Below are 19,149 nucleotides of genomic sequence, written 5' to 3' on the forward strand. Positions count from 1 at the left end.
CGGTGGGGGCTTAGTTCGAGACTCTACTTCATAAAATATATTTCGGTGTTGTCTGCTGGTTGAATCGTTAGCAATACTTGTTTTTTTTTTTTTGCCCACTTGGTTGTGTCGAACTTGGTTGAAGTTACTATGCTTACTCAGTCACTCAGGTTATCCGTCATTAAATGCACTTTTTGGCTCTGCACTTTTCGAATGAGTTAAACCATTTTTGCTCAGAAAGCCAAGTGAGACTTGAAGATCAAAAGTCAGGACCAGTTAAACATTGTGCCTGCTCGAAGTTTGATAAGCGAAAGTTTTTTGAACCCTTCGCCATCAAGACGCTAAGCTCTTGGCAAGGTTGAAAAATTATGGCTAAATTTAGAGACCGTTGAAAAGGTGTCGTTGCTGACGGTCAATAGTTCGCATTGTTCTGCCAGATTTAAATGACAAATCAATTGAAAATTGTCGGGCCGACTGCCGACTGCCGTCAATTGTTAGTAAGTCCAACAATTACACGCCCCAGCAAACGAACCATTTATCGACATTTTATGACGCCGTTTTTGCTTGGCTTTTGCATTGATTCCAATTGAGAAACGTCAAGATCACTGGGTATCGTTTGTCATTGCTTTGACACCCACCCAAAGTCTGCAATTTCTATTAATGACACTGAGCCTCAAATGTCAGACTCAATGCTGAATTTTCGACTCGAGTTTACGAAGATGTCTTTGGCTTGCTGTGTGCTTGGGTTGATTTGGCATTGAGGTTTTGCATTGAACAAGTCAAATCAAAATAGCTCAACCTCCAAACGACAGATCGATATCAGATCGCATTTCAAATCGAAATGTTTAATTCAAAGCGATACCGCATTGATTTATTTCCATTGCCCTGGTCATTTCAATCCAACGAAAGTTGACTCCTTGATGGTGGCAAAAAAAGAAAACCGCTTTAATTTGGTAAGCACCCATTTTATTTCTCCCCATTGCATAATCCACTCAGAGTCAGCTCAACTAATTTCGCCTTTGATGACGATGCTGTCGCTCCGCTGACCCAAAGCATTAAAAACTAAATATTAAGCCATTAATTTGAAATTTCTACGCCAAGTGTCGGCAGACGATAAAAGTACAAAACAAAAGGAAAATTGGCCACTCAAAGTAATTGAGTTGCACTAAGTTAACATTTCGTTGCCTGTCTCCGAAATTAACAATCTTGAAAATAAGCGGCGAGAGAAGATGCCGTGGCAACTTTTGTGGCAATAAAAATGTCAAGAAATATATGTGCATAATTTGTCAATTTACTACCGCAACTTATTTTGACAAGTGCGGGAAAAACATCTCAATCTTAAAAAAACCGAAAGAGTGCCCAAAATTGTGAATGCATTCACCAAGTGCATTTAGTTATTGGCAAACCAAATTTCCAGTCTGCTTGGATTTTTATGTGAATTTCTTTTCTTTTTTTGATCGTTTAATAAATGTCAATTGCTCACTGAGGCGGTGAATTTGTTTGTGCTCCTCGGTTCGTCAGCGAAAAAAAAAAAAACAAAAGAAAACAAAAATAATGACGAGGGGAAAAATAAATAAAAACAAAACAACAAAACGTGACATTTGCCTGTTGACTTTTGACACTTGCAATCATTTTGGGCAAACCCGAAGCGAAGATTTATATGCAAACTCGACAGATCTTCATGTAAAGTAAGTTCTTTTTTCCCGTTTTCATTTTATATTTTCGCATCGGAAAAACCTTCGATGTCAGCTGCAAAATGTCAGACATTTTTAAAGGAGTGCTGCCATTTGTAAGCAGCGGTTTTGGGGCAGTGTCAACAAGAGGATGCCACCGAACCGAGTTTGGTCTTCCCCGGCGAAATGCCAGCTGGAATTCTAGCAACTCTCGGCTTGGGAATCTTGATGGCCTCAACGTGTCAATAAGCTGTCCGAAATTGTGTTCGCCAACTTGCCCCATTGTCGAATTTGATTTATTGAAATGTTTCTTTTGATTTCATGACGCCTCAAGTGCCGCCTGCCGAAAATTCCGTGTCAGTTTGCATACAAAACAGAAAATATAACATTAAAAGATATTTCTTACAAATAATATATGATTGCGAACTGAGTGAAGTACTGGGTTCGCCAAATGAGACTTGAAGACATCACGTCTAGGGCTTTTTTTTTTATTTTATAGTCTTACAAGCGGCACATGCATGAAATCGAAAACGATTCGAATCTATTGTTCAATCAGATTTTATTGATTTGTCTGCCTTTGGCCCAAAAATGCCAAACAATTTTTGACACTTTGAAGTTTTGGGGGTAAGAAACACATTAAAGGGCTTTGATCTCTGGAGATTCTAAAAACGATTGGAAAAAAACAATGACGGGAATTTTAAAGCTTCTTCTAAACAATTCAAAACGTTGATCACTTGATTGTTAATGGAATTGTATTTACATAACTCTTTAGCCAGCTTTAATAGGTATTGAAAAGTACCAATTGATCGATTGTGGATATTAAACTTTAAGAGCCCATAGCACCCGTAAAAGCCAATTTAATATTAATGCCAGTAGTCTGCTCAAAGGCACTCGAAAAGGTCATGCATGTTTGCCATTCGCATGCCCATCATAATGCGCAACAATTTTCTATACATTTTTTATAGTTCAACGCCAGACATGCATGTTAGGCTCAAATTTTTCAAGTAATTCGCAATGGTTTACATAGAGCTGCTACTTCGCTACTTCGATTCGCTTGGATATTTGGCACACGTGACCCAGATGGGCGTTACTCCATTTAATTATGTGGCACACCAAGAAACGAGAAATACATAAAGCATCATTTGTCAACCGGCAAAATTTCGGTTAACTATTACCTCGCGTGGCCCAGAAAAGCGAGGCAGCCCACGAAAATAGAAAATAAATAAATGCAAAAAAAAAAAAAAGAAAAGTAAAATAAAAGAGAGCCTGCCCAGCCAGGCGACATGCTATAAACATTTTTGTTCATTTAATTTTGCGCAGACATGAAACATAAGTGAATTTCATTTAGTTTTCATTATTACGCCTATTTCCGAACACCGAAAGCAGACCACAAATTGCATGCCACCTAATTTGGTTAGGGCCCCGGAATGCTTTTTCAACCGAGCATTAACCAGCCAACTATCCGTGCCCAGGCCCCCTAAATGTGACCCCATAAACCATTGACCCACTAACCCCAACCCTAAGTAATGACCCCGGGCGTAAAACGTCAACAAATCCATATAGATTTCAACTGGAGGGACTCCGCATGGGCAGCGGAAGTGGCGGCGATTCCATTTGGTTGGTCAGTTGGTGTGCTGCGTCACTAGAGGGGAACCACTCGGTGGTCAGTGCTACAGTTGGCATAGGTCGATGATTGTTGGACTTTGTGGATCTATTTATTAGATCATATGATTCTAATACCTTGTACAAAATTGAAATGTGTTGGTTCTATAAAAATTTAATTCTTTAACTATTTAAACCAAGTATCAAAAAACCTATTCCATTTTCCAACTATTTCCATTACTGCCACCAGTAAATTCCTGGTCACCATTTCAAACCATACAAAAACCAGAGCGGCGAAAAAAGAGTGCAGCAACAGATGCCACAAGGTGTGCGCCTGACATATAAACCCTAATACCCCAACACAACGCCAAATGCGAACAATCGGCAACCCCCCAACTGCGAAGGGCCAACGCGGCGTATGTGTAATGGTGGTCAATGCACTGTTTAAATCGGAAAAGCTCCCCAGCCGTAACCTCCAATCTAGGAGGACAAATGGGAAAAGGCACCGGTTGGTTGGTAGGAAAAGATAAAGGCAAAAAACAATAACAATTTTAATAACTTCCGTTCTAGAAACACTTTTCACTGGCTATCGAATGCACAAAGACAATAGCGTGAAATAGGGGGGGCTTTTCGGGTATTGGGACTGGCCAAGTGCAGCGGGTTAGCGGATTTTATTGCCCGTGTTTCTGTGCATTATGTTTTATTGAGCCCAACTGTGCGGCACCAACAATCGTGAAAATCGCTTTAAGTGGCAACTGCCCGCTTTGGGTGGAACAAAGTGGATCGGAGTTGTCGCTTTTGTTGTCGGAAAATGACAATTAGCCGTGTGTTTTCCTCCATTTTCTTTCCACTTGCTCATTTGACAGTCGACTGCATTTCTCTCGTTGCCCACAAATGCAAATGGCGAATGAAAAATACAAAAGGAATAAGCGCACAAATATAGATGCATCTGGATGTTGATGTTGATTTTTCGTAGCTCGTCGCGGAAGTCTTCGAATGTAATTCCAGATTGAGTAATAAACATCCAAGTATCTGTGTGTAACAGCTGCAAGCGCATTGCAGATTTTGGTTAATGGGTCTGTCGACATCGAGATGAAAATGCAGGAAGCGAAGTGAAAACTGTTACAATCTGAATCGAAATTAGCCACGGGGGATTATTTGTTTTCGAAATAGAGTTAAAAACGATGAGAGTGAGCCGTTGCAAGGGGAAATCGGTGCGGAGATCGAGATCCCCAGTAACCTTTCGACTTTGATTGATTGGCAGACGGTGCGGAGTATGGAGAAGGTTTTCTCCACTTTGTGGGCTTGGTAATCAAAAGAAAAAATACAAGTATTTCTCTACTGCTAATCTGTTGATTTTTTTTAAACTGTAACAAGTGAACCTTGTCGAATATATTACAACATAATCACTCAACCAGTTTGAGCTCTGAGTATGAAGTGCCTCCACTTATAATTGCCCGCTTTTACAACACAAAACAATAATTATTTCTGTCACAATATGACGTGCCATGTTCTGGGCAAATTTTAATAGCACCCCAAAAAAAAAAAAGAACCTTCGCCACTAATTTAATTCTCGTTAATGGTCTGCCCAACCTTGATGTTCATTAACCCACCAGACCTCCTCAAGTTCAATCACAAAGCCTCAGGGCATGGTAAAATAAAAAAAAAAAGCGAAAAAAAATATATCAACTAATCAAAATGTCACACTTTCCATACAGAAAGCGGAGAAAAAATCTGCTGACAGCTGACAAAACCAAAGCAACCAAAACCAAAACCCAGCAACTACAAACTACGAGCTTTTCTGTTTTCTGTGTGTGTGTGTGTGTAGTTTTTGTGGCGGTGGAAGGGGGCGTTGGCGCTTTACAATGAGCCATGGAATACTCGAGCAATTGCTGGTGGGTCCAATGGGTGGTTCATGGTGGTGCGGCGTGTGGTGTGCAGGGCGGTGGTGCTCAGATTACAGCAGACAGGGGCCAGGAAAACGCCGAACGACGTTGACGACTCGCGACAATTGCCTCAACTTTGGCGTTAATGAACATGAGCACACTTTACCAAAGCGAGACGAGAGTTTTTCATGGCCCAAGCCCCCTTTTCCATTCCATTTCAGGCCTGATTCCAAGACGGCATAATGAATTGATGTGGCTGCTGCCAGCGCGATGATTATGATGAGTTCCAGTCGAGTCGAGATGGGAAAAACGTAGACGGCGAAGCACAACTCGTCCACAATTTGTGAGAGAAGCGAAAGAGCGAACAAAAAGCATTTTAGCATTTAATAATATGAAAATAATTGAAGCAATTACTAAAAGCAACATACACGAGTGACAGAGCGAAGGCACGATCAACACAATTAACCATATTGTAGTTACTTTATGACCCAGACCGCTTGTGCGAGAATTGTTATATAAATGGAAGAAGAGATCGTGCGAGCAATAACATCGATAAGTTTAATTTTCATTAATTAAATATTATACTTATTTCCTAAACCATAACACCGTGATGTGCAATCCTTTAGTCTACCATTCGGTTAATGATATTACCTGTGCCACTTGCTTTTGTGGCCGATTAGTTAACCAGCTCGACTTACCACCAGCCTGTAAACTAGATCAATTTACAGATTTTACCCCTTTCCCTCTTGGTTCCTCAATCCAAATGTTACTACTTATCGAAGAAGGCAGAAAGCCGAGGCGAACAAGTAAGGGAAAAGGCAAACCACAGGCAGAAACAATTGACATTTGATTGACTGACAGTCGTTTGTCAGTTTTTTGACAATTAGGCGTCAAAGTGAAATTGCTTTCGATTTCATATGGAAACGGAGACATATGCCCCACAATTGCCTTGAAAACTGATTGGGAAATTCTGGGACTGGCCTTGATTGCCGTGAAACTATTTTTAACACAAAACTGTGTTTGATTTACTATTTTTGTAGCTACCAAAAAAAAGAAGGCCTGCCGAAATTGGGTCAAAATTTTCCCACTTGGCATGCCAAATGAAATGGCATAAATGACGCCGATCAGAAAGAGAGAAGACAAAATGTTAAACATTTGAATATAAAACTAATTGGGGGTCGTGCACAAAAGACAAAAGTCGTCTTATAAAAATATCAAGTTGGCGGCGATCATCCATCGGCTATCATGATTACCCTCATCTTTCGAGAATGGGAATTTTTGTGATTTTTTCGCTAGAAATGGGACTGCAGAGTCCCCAAAGACCATTTAGCATTGAACCACTTTTTTGATCTCCGGACAGGCAGTTCATTACGAAGATAAACACATCAATCGACCAAATTTAATAGTATTTATTTGGTTATCGTCTATTTTTACTGCTAATTTTCACAGTTTGCTCTTTGCTTTATTACATTCCGAATCGCATAAGACACATATTTGCCGGATGACAAACAACATTATATCGTGTGTTTCGGCTTTTGTTTATAATGCCAAATTTAGAGGTTCACTGAACTGAACCGCTTGTCGCGTGGTCACCGAAGAGGGGTAATTAGTGATGGCATTTGGTCTGAATTCCCCCGTTCGCCGATCGATCCAACTAGTTGATTTCACAGAATCCAATCCAAAGTGCTGGTGCGCACAAATAAATGATACACATCTTGTTCGGCTTCTAAAGCATCGATTACGTGCAGAGCATCTGTAACGAGCTCTCAGTCAAAGTAGAAGCCACAAATTGCATGGCTTGCACACTAAACCCATTCACTGCACATATAGAGTGGTGGGTGGTTTTCCACTCGGGTGGAAAAACAGTTTCTCGATTGCTGTTGCACCTGAGCCGAGGAAATCCCGCATGAAAAACTATTTGGGGAGTGTTTTTTATTGCGCTCTTCAAGGCACCTGGTGTGCTAAGCTTATGTGCTCAAATATTCAGGGACAAAATAAAAACGCTTTTACGGGATTATATATTTTAAGCATCCCGCAGAATCCATTGCTTCTGATCACCTTTTTGGCGCACACAACGTGGCTCGTGAGCTTGTGGCCATTAAAATGCGCTTTTATATCGCGGTTTTATGGCTAAATTTTATTTAAATCTGGACCGTTTCGAGAGTTTTTCGTTGAGGCTGGGCAAGGTTTATTTTTATGCAACAGCCAAGAGAACAGGCGAATTTCTTTGTTTACTTTTCGTGTGCGAGGAGAATCATTAAAAACTTGACCCAGTTTTTCGGGTGAGTCAAGCTCGTGCCAATATTTCTTGAACTTTGCTACGGCTATTTCTATTGCATAACTAGCGCACCTGGCTTGCACCGATAACGATTGAAATTCCGATTCCAAATCCCATTCCGATGACCAGCCGCCACCAAGCTCCGACTTTAAAACCCCAGCTCAGATTTTGCCTTTTGTTTCTGATTTGTTTGCCAGCCAAGGCTGTAGCCAATCCATTCACTCGCCTTAGTCAGCAACGACTTTGCAGTTTCTGTTGCACTTTGGGTTTCAGTTTTTCGTCCATCTTACATCTTTCGAACAATGAAAAATTGGCAATCGTCATGAAAGCGAAGCATTAAAAACTAAAAACAAGTACCAAAAATCCGCGAAGCGCAAAGCAATTAGACATGCAATTCTCGAAAGTACAAGTAATGTCAAAGTTGTAATTAAAACACGTCCGTAAAGCTGTTTAAATTTTGAACAGATCATCGCCGTGAGGCAACTTATAAACAAATATAATAATAGCTCCTAAATGGCTTAGCTTCAATTGTTACTGTTATGGCACTCGAGATGAGCTGCTCCGTTATACAACTCCTGAAAGTGACATATTATGCATGCAAACTATTCATTCCATTTAGGCTAAAGTCAAACCATATATCACTTGGAGCGTCGAGCTACTCAACGCAGTGCAGCAGCATCAGCACCGACAAAGTCAACTCACAAAAGAAATATGAGAAAACTCGTAAATAAGAAATGTCACAAAATTTCCATTTGAAAGGTTTTCTCTGGCATAGGAAAAAAAAAACGGTCGAAAAGTGGAAGTATAAACACAAGAGCGGGCTAAAAGTCAAGGTCTGTCAACTCTTCATCGCTGGAACATTTAAAGCGGAATAAATAAACTACAATGCAGACCAATGAGAAGCCGAACAAAAATGGAAAGTAAATGAGTCGGGAAATGCAACCCAGACAGTATTTCAATAAAAACCCGAAAATTTCCACAGCAGAAAGTGCAAGTTAAAGGTCTGAATATTGATTGGTGGCTGGGCGAAATACTTAATGAGCATCAATGGCTGTCTAAACAATTTGCTGAAGACTCATAATGAAGTTGTCAATTAGACGAGGAGAAAACCTTTCGCAAGCTCTTTTTAAATAAGCCAAAAGTTTTGCTAATTGTACTTGGAGGGGGAGGGTGAAGCCGCTAAAATCCCTAACAAGTTGCTGGCCAAAGACGAAGACCTGAACTCCTGGGGTCCGAAACTTGCTAAACTGGCTTCGGAGGCTTTGGCTTCTTTCACATGGTCTTCGATGCAGGTTTTTGAAGATCATGGTCCAGCAAGCTAACAACTTGTTGTTACTCTTGTTGTTGTTGTCGCCAAACGCATGCCCCCTTGATTGTTGTTGTTGTTATTGTTGTTGCAGATGTTGGCGTTGCACTTAAGTGGCTAAAGATTTTTAAGGTTAATGCACTTGAGTTCGTTGTCGCTTCTTTGCTGACCAAACTTGGTTGCCCGGTTGTTGTGCTTGGTGTTACTACTATGACGGCAACTCCTTTCGTGATCTTGTCGCAATTTACATTTTCATGCACCAATAAATGCGTAAATAATAATTATCCGTTAGGCTCTGCACATAAATTGCCATCAATTTGCTTTTGGATCTTGTTTTTATGTTTTCCCTCATGATCATTTTTCGCGGCTTTTGATTTTGACAAATATTACGCATACGCAGCGTTAACCGGTGAGACACATGCCACATGCAATATGGCACTTTCACTTGCTCACATAGCATGGTTAATTTAGGAGACAGATTATTCAACTGACTAATTTGTTATGAAAAAAAAAAGAGTGGAATTGACTGAGCTAATTCATATGCATATATAATATAACAGTAGGTGAAGTAAGTATAGTCAATGAGTGCATATTTAATCTAAAATTTTCGATGTTATTAAGGATTTTTTCTCATTCAAATTCTTATGAAAATAAAACTTGTTATACTTTTCAAAGTAAACAAAATAACGATTTGCATGAATTTGTTTTGCATTAATTTTGCATCACATTTTTGTTATTTATTCATACAAAACGCACACTAAAAACCACCGAAACGTGATTTTATATGCATATAAAACTATTTCTGATTTCTGTGGCCAAATGGGTCAGTGCTGTCAGCAACCGCTTGATTTGGGTCAAATGTGCCCACAGAATATTAAGCAAACAGTTTTTTCGGCAAAGGAAGAAGGAAAAAAAAAGAATAAAAATTATTATTACCATTCGCATGGCAATAAAAAAAAACACACACAAGAGATCGTAGAAACCCGAGAGGAAGTTGTTAATTAATACTCAAGACAGAGAGCTGGAAAAACTTCTGGGAGTCTCCGTTGTTGCTCGGAGCTGGCAAGTCGGGTTTTTTAATTAAAAACTGGAACCGCATGGTTCTACGTGTTTTTTTTTTTGTAGTTTTTGTATTCACAATTCTCTTTTTTATGCACGGGTAATTTGGTTACATTCGAGCTACTCCACCAAAGGGTTATCTTCGAATTTCTTGTGGATGCTAAGTAGCGAATTAATGGAGCATTGTCGGGCCCTTCGTTGGGTGAAAATGGCTGGGTAAGTATCTTTTGGGGGCACGTGTACCCTGAAAAGTGTATGCATTTGTGAGTTTTTATTGCTCCCGAACTTACAGAATTCCTACTGTTTAATCACACGCTTTTTATGACCCTTTTGCTTACCTAGAATGAAAAGATATACAAATTGTGATTAGTCGCGGGCAATTTTCTAGGTAGGTTTATATCGTATCAATTTTTGGAAACAACATAAGAACTGAAAGTGGTGCTTTTACTTCCAATTGAAAGGAATTTGTGGTTTCCGCCACCGAAATCATTAGGAAATCACTTTGGCAGCTACTTTCTATTGATTAAGCCGTTCAGATATAGACTTCCGCCCATTTCCTGTTCGGTTGCACCTTTTATTTCGAAACTGTCTCCCTGATGCCGTCTATAAGTTGGCTATCTGTCTGGCCGCATAACTTGAGAAAACATCCAAGAAACTAAACAGAGCGTACTGCCGGCATTTTAAGGGCACCCAGGGTCGTCACGGCTATTTTTAAGTACCTGTGCGTATTTCTGCCCAAGTTGTATAGTTTGTTTTTTTTTTTTTGTTTTTGCTTTGTGTTCTTTTTGGCATGCAATAAATTTGTGTTTTCTGGTCACTTGCAAAAAGAAACGCACTGACAGCTGTCAGTGTCTGTATCGCGCCACGAGAAAAAGTATCTTAAAGATACTCGCCGAGACTGCAAGATTTGCACTCGTTTTAGTTGATTTCCCTGCTGTGTATCCGCTACAAATCAAACTGCAACTTTCCAGTGATTGCGACAAATGTTTTCACTTTTCATTTCCAAACTAACAACCAACGCATTTGACAGCCACGCCCAGTTCCTTGGCAATTCAACTCCAATTGATTGATTGATTCACTGGCGCGAGGTAATCAATTAAATATTAACTGCCATTGTCAATCAGTCAGTCTTACATCACTGCATTAATTACCAAGACGAGCCGTGACTTTAATCAATCCTGAAGTTGCATCAGTTGAGCCAAGTCAACGAACCAAGAGCCAACTCAACCCAATTTCCTATCAATTGCCGTCAGTTTCTTTTTTATTTTTCATTTTCTTGTTGTCATAACAACAAAAGCAGCTCTTTAATGTATAATAGACAAGATCGAGTTGGAGAAACAAAAACAAAACCAAAAAAAATGGGAAAAAGTGGAAGCTTTTGATTTAACCACTGCCTGCAGCCGCAGCCATGGCCAATCAATTTTTCTGTTTTTGTTTTTATTACTGCTGCTGACCATTGACCACCACCTCGACATCATCGATTCCAAGTCGCTGCTTAATCATAGTGGAGCAGCACCAAAATCCAGTCCATCCCATCCCGTCCACTCGACTCCACTCCACTCCACTCCACTCGACTTCAAGTCCAAGACCCATACCAAGTACAAGTCGAACAAGGAGCTCGCTTCATTATGCCAGCAGCAGATATTTCTTTTCCAGTCCGTGTTGCAGGCAACAGTTTTCATGTTGTCGCTGCTCCGACCATTGGCAATCATTGAATCATTTCACCCTTACCCCCGATCCATCGCCCGAAGAGGAGACCATCTATCTATCTATCTTATAAGCCATCTATGTATCTGAACGCCTGTGTTCGGTTCGATTCACTGGCTCTGACCTACGATAAGTTTCGCTCTGCGCCTGATTATACTCATAAAACTTTCGTATCTCCAGCCAGGGCATGCATAATTGTCTGCTCCGGCATTTTGGATAGCATCTGAGGTCTTGTTTGCCTTTAAACCTTTGCTTTTGGGTCGTCGGGGTTGGAATTGGTTGAGATACGGGTGTTTTGCTGGAGCACGGCATACATTTTAGATTTGTGTTTGCAATTAGATGCAAATGTGGGCGGATTTGCGAAGAGCATAGGTTAGGTTTTTTAATAAATTCGAAAGTCTACCTGGACTCATTTCCTAAATGCAGTTAAGCAAATGAAAGAATGGAATTAATGTTCAATTTCTGATATCCACAACAGTTCTCTACCACAGCAATTAGCCCACTTAAAAACCGCCACCTGTTAACCACAAGCTAATATTTCTCAATAATCAGTATAAATTGCTTCAGCGAAATGAGATTTCAATTGAAAGAATCGTCTGCATTGACTAAGAGCAGAAGCATTTGAATTTGTATAAATAGATACAAATCACGGGCGGACTCGATTTTCCAGTGGGGAAAAATTAGTAAACAACCGGGAAACGTGGGGCTACCTGATGTCTAAGTAAATAAATACCAGAGTGGCAAAAGCAGCAGGAAAGAGCTAGGACCGTGCGGTGGCACCCAAAAGATAGGCATTTCGAGCCCCACATATAAACTCGGTAAGCCAGACGCCATCGAGACCGACCCAGTGACCAAGATATATGCTGGTCCAGAGAGGATGAGGCTGAAAACGAGGCGGAGAAAGGAATCCACATTCCCCGCGGTGTAAAGAATTTATGTGAATTTTCGTTTGTGCCCCACGAACACGTAACTCGACGATAATGAACGATGATCGGTCATAACAGAAGGAGGTGGAGATCTTCAATCTAGAACGTGCGATTAATGGGAACAGTTGGCTGGGTGCTGTGGCGCCCCCTGGCGTTGAAATTGTCATTGCATTGAAAATGAAAAGCGCCTGCGCGAACGAGTTTCGGCTTTTCCACAGTTTTCCTGAACGCGCCAGCCGCCGGTTTTGTTTTGCTTTCCTATTTTCGCAGTGAAATCGATATCGTCGATGTGTGCACGTTTTATAATTTTCCCAGTGAAATTTTCTTGATGTGGTATAGATGCATCTTCGAACTGCTAATATTGCTTTTTGTATCGTTTTTTCTACTGCTTCGGTTTGCTTCGGTTTCTGTTCACTAATTAGCGCTTCTTTCTGTCTGTTTGAACTGCTTTCCAATTGAAAATATTTTTTTTTTCATCAAACGAAACAATTTTCACGCGCCAATTCCTGGCATTGTTTAATAGGCACGTAAGTAAAAAAGTCTTATATTTTTAGAAACTAAATGCGAACAGAAACACTCAACACTTAGGGGAATTTAAGAGATTACAGAAGAGTTTGCTAGGACCAGTTTTGAAAATTTAAAATACAATCGATTTCCAAGCAGTTAATAATTTTATTATTCCCAGTTTAAATATTTTCAACGGCTTCATTGTAGGAAATTCCATCGGTTCTCCAAATTGATTCGTTAATTCAACGACTTCCTTTGGGTCAGTACAGCCATATGGTTTCTTCATTTCTCCGAAAATTTAGACAACACTTCCATCTAACAGCCAGCAGTAGTCAAGTTGTAAATTTTCAACAAATTTGTCAAAAATGCCATCAAGTTGCTTAAGAGGCTCGTAACTCATTTGCATTCAAAAAGAACTTAAACAGCATGTGGGTCAAAAAAAAAAAAAAAGAACCCCACAGGGGCCACACACAGCAACAGTCGAAGCAGAAACATAAACAAAACCGCCGCCAATTTATGACACTCCACAAAACACTGACAAAAAAAGATTTCCAAATGCACGGAGAGAACCCCCTCAAACTAATTGCATTTCCTGTCGGATTCCGCGGAGGGGGAACTTCCACAAAACGCATAAATTAACAACAAGCGCAACTTCCGATAGACAATAGAACAAAATAACATGGAATAAAATGGAACAAATGAAGCATAAGAGAAATAACAATCAAACAGGGGTGAACCATTCGAACCATTCCATTCAACCCAAAGTGGAACCAGGGACTTCTATTTGGAACAAATTCCAGCCAAGTCGAGGGGAGTTGTCACAGACGTTCAAGCTTGACGAGCGGAGTTTCGACTGCACTTCTGCCCCCTCACTTTCGACACTAAATGACCACCAGAACAGTGGCGTACGTGGTTGGAAAACTAAAAGGGGGCATCACTTTCCCCAATCTAATTTTAATATTGTGTCAGAATATGTTATTGCGACAGGAAGTACATTCTTTGAAATATTTTTTGTTGGCAGCTATAACTTTTTTTTCGTAAACTTTACATTTATTATTTCTATTTGGTATCATTCAAGCGATCTTTGAAATATCTTTTGTCAAAAGTCAAAGCCCCCTTAGCCCTTCAAAACTCTGATTAACCCACATGCTGCACAACTCCATTGGATACGAAAGCAAGGGGAATGTTAATTAGTTCTGCTTTAGCTTGTTTATGCTGTTGTCTGTAGTTTATGTTGCTTAATTTTAATGCGCAGTGTAATTACATTCCTGACCAGCGTTGGACCCCGAACAGCTGGGCCACAGAACTCCTTCGCGGCAATAAAAAGAAGGCGAGAATATTAAACTCTAGACCTTTTATTATAGCCCTTCTATGCAACTCAACGACATCCAGAACGGATGCTCCGCCATAATAGCACCGGAGTATACCAACGGTTTTCTAGCTAAAATCCATAAAACGAGCAATACTTTCGAGTTCGAGTTGAGAGTCATAAGAAGTTGCTGAAGCGTATAAAAATTTGAAATTTGCATAAATTACTTAAGTAATTGGTGAGGAAAGGAATAAAGATTCATTAAGATTCGGCCATATGAGCAGTGAAGCGCATGCAACTATCAAGGTCTATAAAGTTTAGTAATAACGATTTTAAGACTATTCAATAAAGAATTTAATGTTGATCTGGCAAGAGAATGTCAATGCTGTGAACATAAACACTCGATACAACGTTTTTTTTTATAATAAAATAAACAGTAAAGCTTATTAGTAATTCAGCGTGTTTGCGCCTTTTGTTTGCAAACACTCGATAGCATGTAGCGTTACTTTTTCCTGCCTTGATTTGCAATTTCCTGCTTATTATCCAAACAATAATAATAAACAAACATAAGTTTATTGCAATAAAAAATTACGCATTTATCGGTGGATTTTTATGTAGTTTTTAACTAGTCATGACTTCAGAATCGAAAAGCCTTGACCACCTGCCAGCCAAAAAGACCTTCGCTTGCAATCGCAACGTCATTTTGCAGCTATTAGCTAACAATTTGTTGCATGCAAAAGGTATATGTATATCTCGATTTATTTATAGTTTCTGCCACCGGCTTATCTAATCCAACCCAGTGACGCTGAGTCTCCTCAACTGTTCTATAAAGTATTACGCGTGGCACATTCACAGCATCGGCCAACGGATTTCGTAATCTTCTGGCAAAAGTGGGTTGACTTGGGTCGGTTACGATTCTGGCTTCTGCTTTTTGCTTAGTGTGTCAGTCTAAATATATATTCGCTCATTGTTTCGCTGCATTTCAATTGTGCACTACAATCTCAAGAGATCTATGCCAATTGATCTAGAGACGGACGGGCAGGTGGGAGCCAGAGCCAAACGTCGAACTGTTTTAACAAATGCGTTTATGCCGCTTCAGATCGTCCCATGTGGATTCACATTAATTTGTGGGAATGAAATGTTTGGGATTATTTGATTTAATTAATAAACAACAAAACAACACAGCTCTGTTTACAAAAAGAAGTTCGTTACATAACAATATGTAAAGCAAAATGCATTTGCTTAGAAGCAAAAGCTCGCCTATCTTCTGATATTAACGAATAGAGCATTTCAGCTTCGTTATCTCGGAATTCAGCGCACTGACGATTTCCATGTGATATCTTCAGCTTAATTGTTGCTACGTGTACTTTTTTTGAGAAAAAATGTTTGTTGTCTTGGGGTAATTGTTGCTTATTTGCCTGCATGCTTGCCTGCCAGTCGTCTGCTGATCGTTTGACCGATCCGTTGCGCTTGGCTGTTGTATAATGTCAATTACTTGTGATTTACGACAGTTTAATGATAGACGGCGATACTCATAGGTTGCATGCGTTGAGGGTTCCGAAGGAGATGCAGAAGGACGTGGGGCAGTGGCGAATCGCACTCACATACCCGTAATAGTTGCTACATGATGCGAGCTTAGCATGTGATGGATGTGATATTTCACCGCTGTGTTCTTGTGCCCAGTGTTGCATGTAATTGGCTCATAAAACTTTGCCAAACGAAAAAAAAAAGAAATGAAAGAATAGCCTTTGATGGACGCAGGGAACCGCAACTCCTTACAAAAGGGCAAATCGATTACGCGGCCAAGCTCACTTACTTAGATGTCAACAACTTTTCTCATCACCTAAGTGTCGAAGAGCGTGTGTGACGTAAGAAAGTTAGATGAACCTGAACTAAATCTGAACATGAATATGCACCGATGGCTCATCGTTTTATTATTCATGAGGCAAGCGAAGAACTTTAGGTGTTGGCGGCTCTTTCAGTCGCACTAAATAACAATTAGCCGAATAAGGGTAAAGCTTTTTGTGAAATTTTTCATTTCATAGCTCAGCTAAGTCACCGTTTTGGATAACGAGTTTTTGAAGAGGGGGCGCCAAAATTTCACTTTGAGATGCTGACGAGATTAAATGGACAGAGCACAGTCGATAAATAAATCGAATTTTTAAAGCCACTAATCGAGTGGAAAATTGAATGGCAGTTAATTACATGTATTAGCTCACAAACGATTCACTTTTGGCAACATGAAACGCGTACCAATAATCGTTAATTTATAAAGATACCGAAGCTATCTGTTGTATAGAAAGCCAACATCATAAACTCATAAATTAATATAAACGAAATTTGATATTGGCCATATAAAAAAACTGACAATTTAACCAAGGCAATAGCGAAAAATATTTGATAAGATAAACAATATATTGTACATATTGCATACATAGTTAACTTGGGGTAAACCACTTCATTCTCTGACATAGCTTCAGTATGAGTAAGCAGGTTCTGCTTTAAGTTTTTGCAAGATGTTATACCTTGTTCATATTTTTTTTTTTTGTTCTTGTGTTTCCATAGATATCTGTTTTGGCTCTAAGCTGAGAGGCTGAAACTACCGAAAGGGAAACGAACTCATTGAAATTCTTGTCAGGTTAAACGCGCAAATTGTGTGGAATAACAAAAGAAAAACATCAAACCCATCTCTGGATAGAACAAAATGGAGAGGGGCGGTTAGTTTATAAAAGCTATCATCTCTATACGTAGACCAACGCCTCCCACTTTTCCCGCCCACTTGACGCTTTCCCTCTTTTCCGTTTAAGGCGCCGCCGCCAGTAAGCCCACTAAGTCCATCAGAAAGTTAATTTCCAACTGGCTTGTCAGTGGGCCACTAATAATAACAAAATATGACCAAAGTGTTGAGCTCCAAATGCAGAAAAGTTTTAATTAGAAAAAATATTCCAGTATAATAAAGAGAATAACTTTTCGCAGAAACCTTAAAGGTTTCGCAATGGACGCAATAGGAGTGGGGGCTTAAAATGCCAAGGACCTGGGACAAAAGATAGTTTTTGTGGCAAGTATCTGCCAGATGGCAGACAATACAGTTGACACATATCGGAGTGCATTCATTGTTTTTATCGCATACAGGAAGCCGGGAAAACTCGACACGAGGTTATTAAACTCCCTAGCAAAAAGCTTCTGTCATCCAGTGCACTGATTTGTAATTGTTTTCTGTTTTACTCGTATTATTATTATTATTATTATTATTATTCGCTTTCCATCCACGTTTCATGCATTTATCAAGCCGCAAAGTTACTGGCTGATTAGAGAGTCGCGTCGCGATGTCGTTGCCACTTAGAAGTGGGTCACCGATTTATTGACTCCGAAGAGGCGGCACTATAAAAGTATCTTTGCGGCACACATTGATAAGCCCAGTTGGCAGTTGCACTTTAGGCTGCATTATGCATTTGGTGTTTCTACGGCGTCGCTTTGTCGTTGTTGGACTTATAATGAAATGTACGATAGTTGTGGGAGTGCCGATTCCATATCAATCGTTTTCGTAACACTAGGTTAGTAGAGCAAATGGGGCAGAGGTATGTGCCTAGATAACGTTTTGATTTTGAATGGGGCTAATGGCAGATTATTGACACGGCGACCAATGACCCATGTGGGGGAATTTGGAAACAACCGCTTGCGCAAGAACTTTATTAGCCATTCGATACGCTTCGCAACAAAATTCAATTAATTACTTTTGTGTTCCCTTTCTGGCAACATGACACTCCACTCCAGTCAGACTGGCAAAGTTCAACTCACCTTGTCCAAAACAAAAAGGTTTACTCTTGCGCAATCAAGACGTCTGCAAAAAAAAAAAAAAAGAAGGAGAAAAATTAAACACAGTCCATGTTTAGATAAATGCCAGACAGAGTTACCAATCAAATAAAAATAATTATTAATTATAGCCATCGAGACAACTTGTTCTAGCCAGGCTATTAAAATTAATCAAAGTCGCTGCGTTACAACGCAATGCCATGTAGGATATAATAAATTGTGGTACTTATTCTACCTGAACCACATAAACAAAGTGGCAGCAACAACCACCAATTAATGGTACTGGTACACCCACCCACCACCACCGACCACCGACCACCAAGCAAAACTTGTCAACTGTAACGCAAGACAATCGACGAATAAAAAAATGCATAAATTAATATAGAGATAAACAAGGGGAAAGGAGTCCATAATATCGAGTGCGATGACGAGCCATGTAACTACTGCAAATTGTCATGAAAGTCAGGGTTATATTTACGGCAGGCACATGTGCGTAGAGAAGTAGGGAGTTGCATGCTAAAGGCAGACTAATTTCATGCTCAGTGGCGCAGTATCTTTTATAATTGATAGAGGTTGGGGCCACAGACAGTAAAAGTAACTTGGGCCCAAAGTGGTTACTTGATATCGCAACAATCACAACTTGTCGAGGACAGGCCGGATTTTGCAAGCTGATGACAAAGTTGGCCAACTTTATGCCAGTCAACTTGGTTGGAAAAGAAGGAGAACGTAAGTATTTGAGCAAGCTGGGAGGTAGTGATAAGTCAGGTTGGGAATAAACTATTTTAATTTAAAATGGTCCAGTCTTGAGGCAAATAAACAATAAAAGAACTAACTTAATTATCTTTATATATGCACAACTAGCATACAAAAGACCCCTATCAAATTGTCCATTTCATGTACTCCATAAAAATTTCTTACGCTTTATCGCTGCTTCTATTTCCCAGCTGTAACCTCAAGTTCATTAGCACCCATAGAACCCCTCCTAGTAAACTAAACTCGCGTAGTTACTACAACAAATTGCCAATCAACTTCCAGCGATTGTCGTTGTCGTTGCCGTTGTCCTCGTCGTTGTCGTTGTCGTTCGTTGGCCCCAAAAAGGCGGAT

The 19,149-nt window shown here is 39.9% G+C and overlaps 1 protein-coding gene across 6 annotated transcripts in view; it reads right to left on the bottom strand.

The window, feature by feature from the left end:
• The window catches only part of Dyrk2 (Dual-specificity tyrosine phosphorylation-regulated kinase 2), a 49,649-nt gene that overhangs the window by 14,519 nt on the left and 15,981 nt on the right, over positions 1 to 19,149 (bottom strand). For all 6 annotated transcript variants that reach the window (NM_205988.3, NM_205989.3, NM_001038817.1 and 3 more), the window contains one exon: positions 18,031 to 18,073. The gene's annotated coding sequence lies outside the window, so the exon portion shown is untranslated. The remainder of the gene's footprint in view (positions 1 to 18,030; positions 18,074 to 19,149) is intronic.

Source organism: Drosophila melanogaster, chromosome 2L (genome assembly GCF_000001215.4).
Source record: "Drosophila melanogaster chromosome 2L".
NCBI lineage: Eukaryota > Metazoa > Arthropoda > Insecta > Diptera > Drosophilidae > Drosophila > Drosophila melanogaster.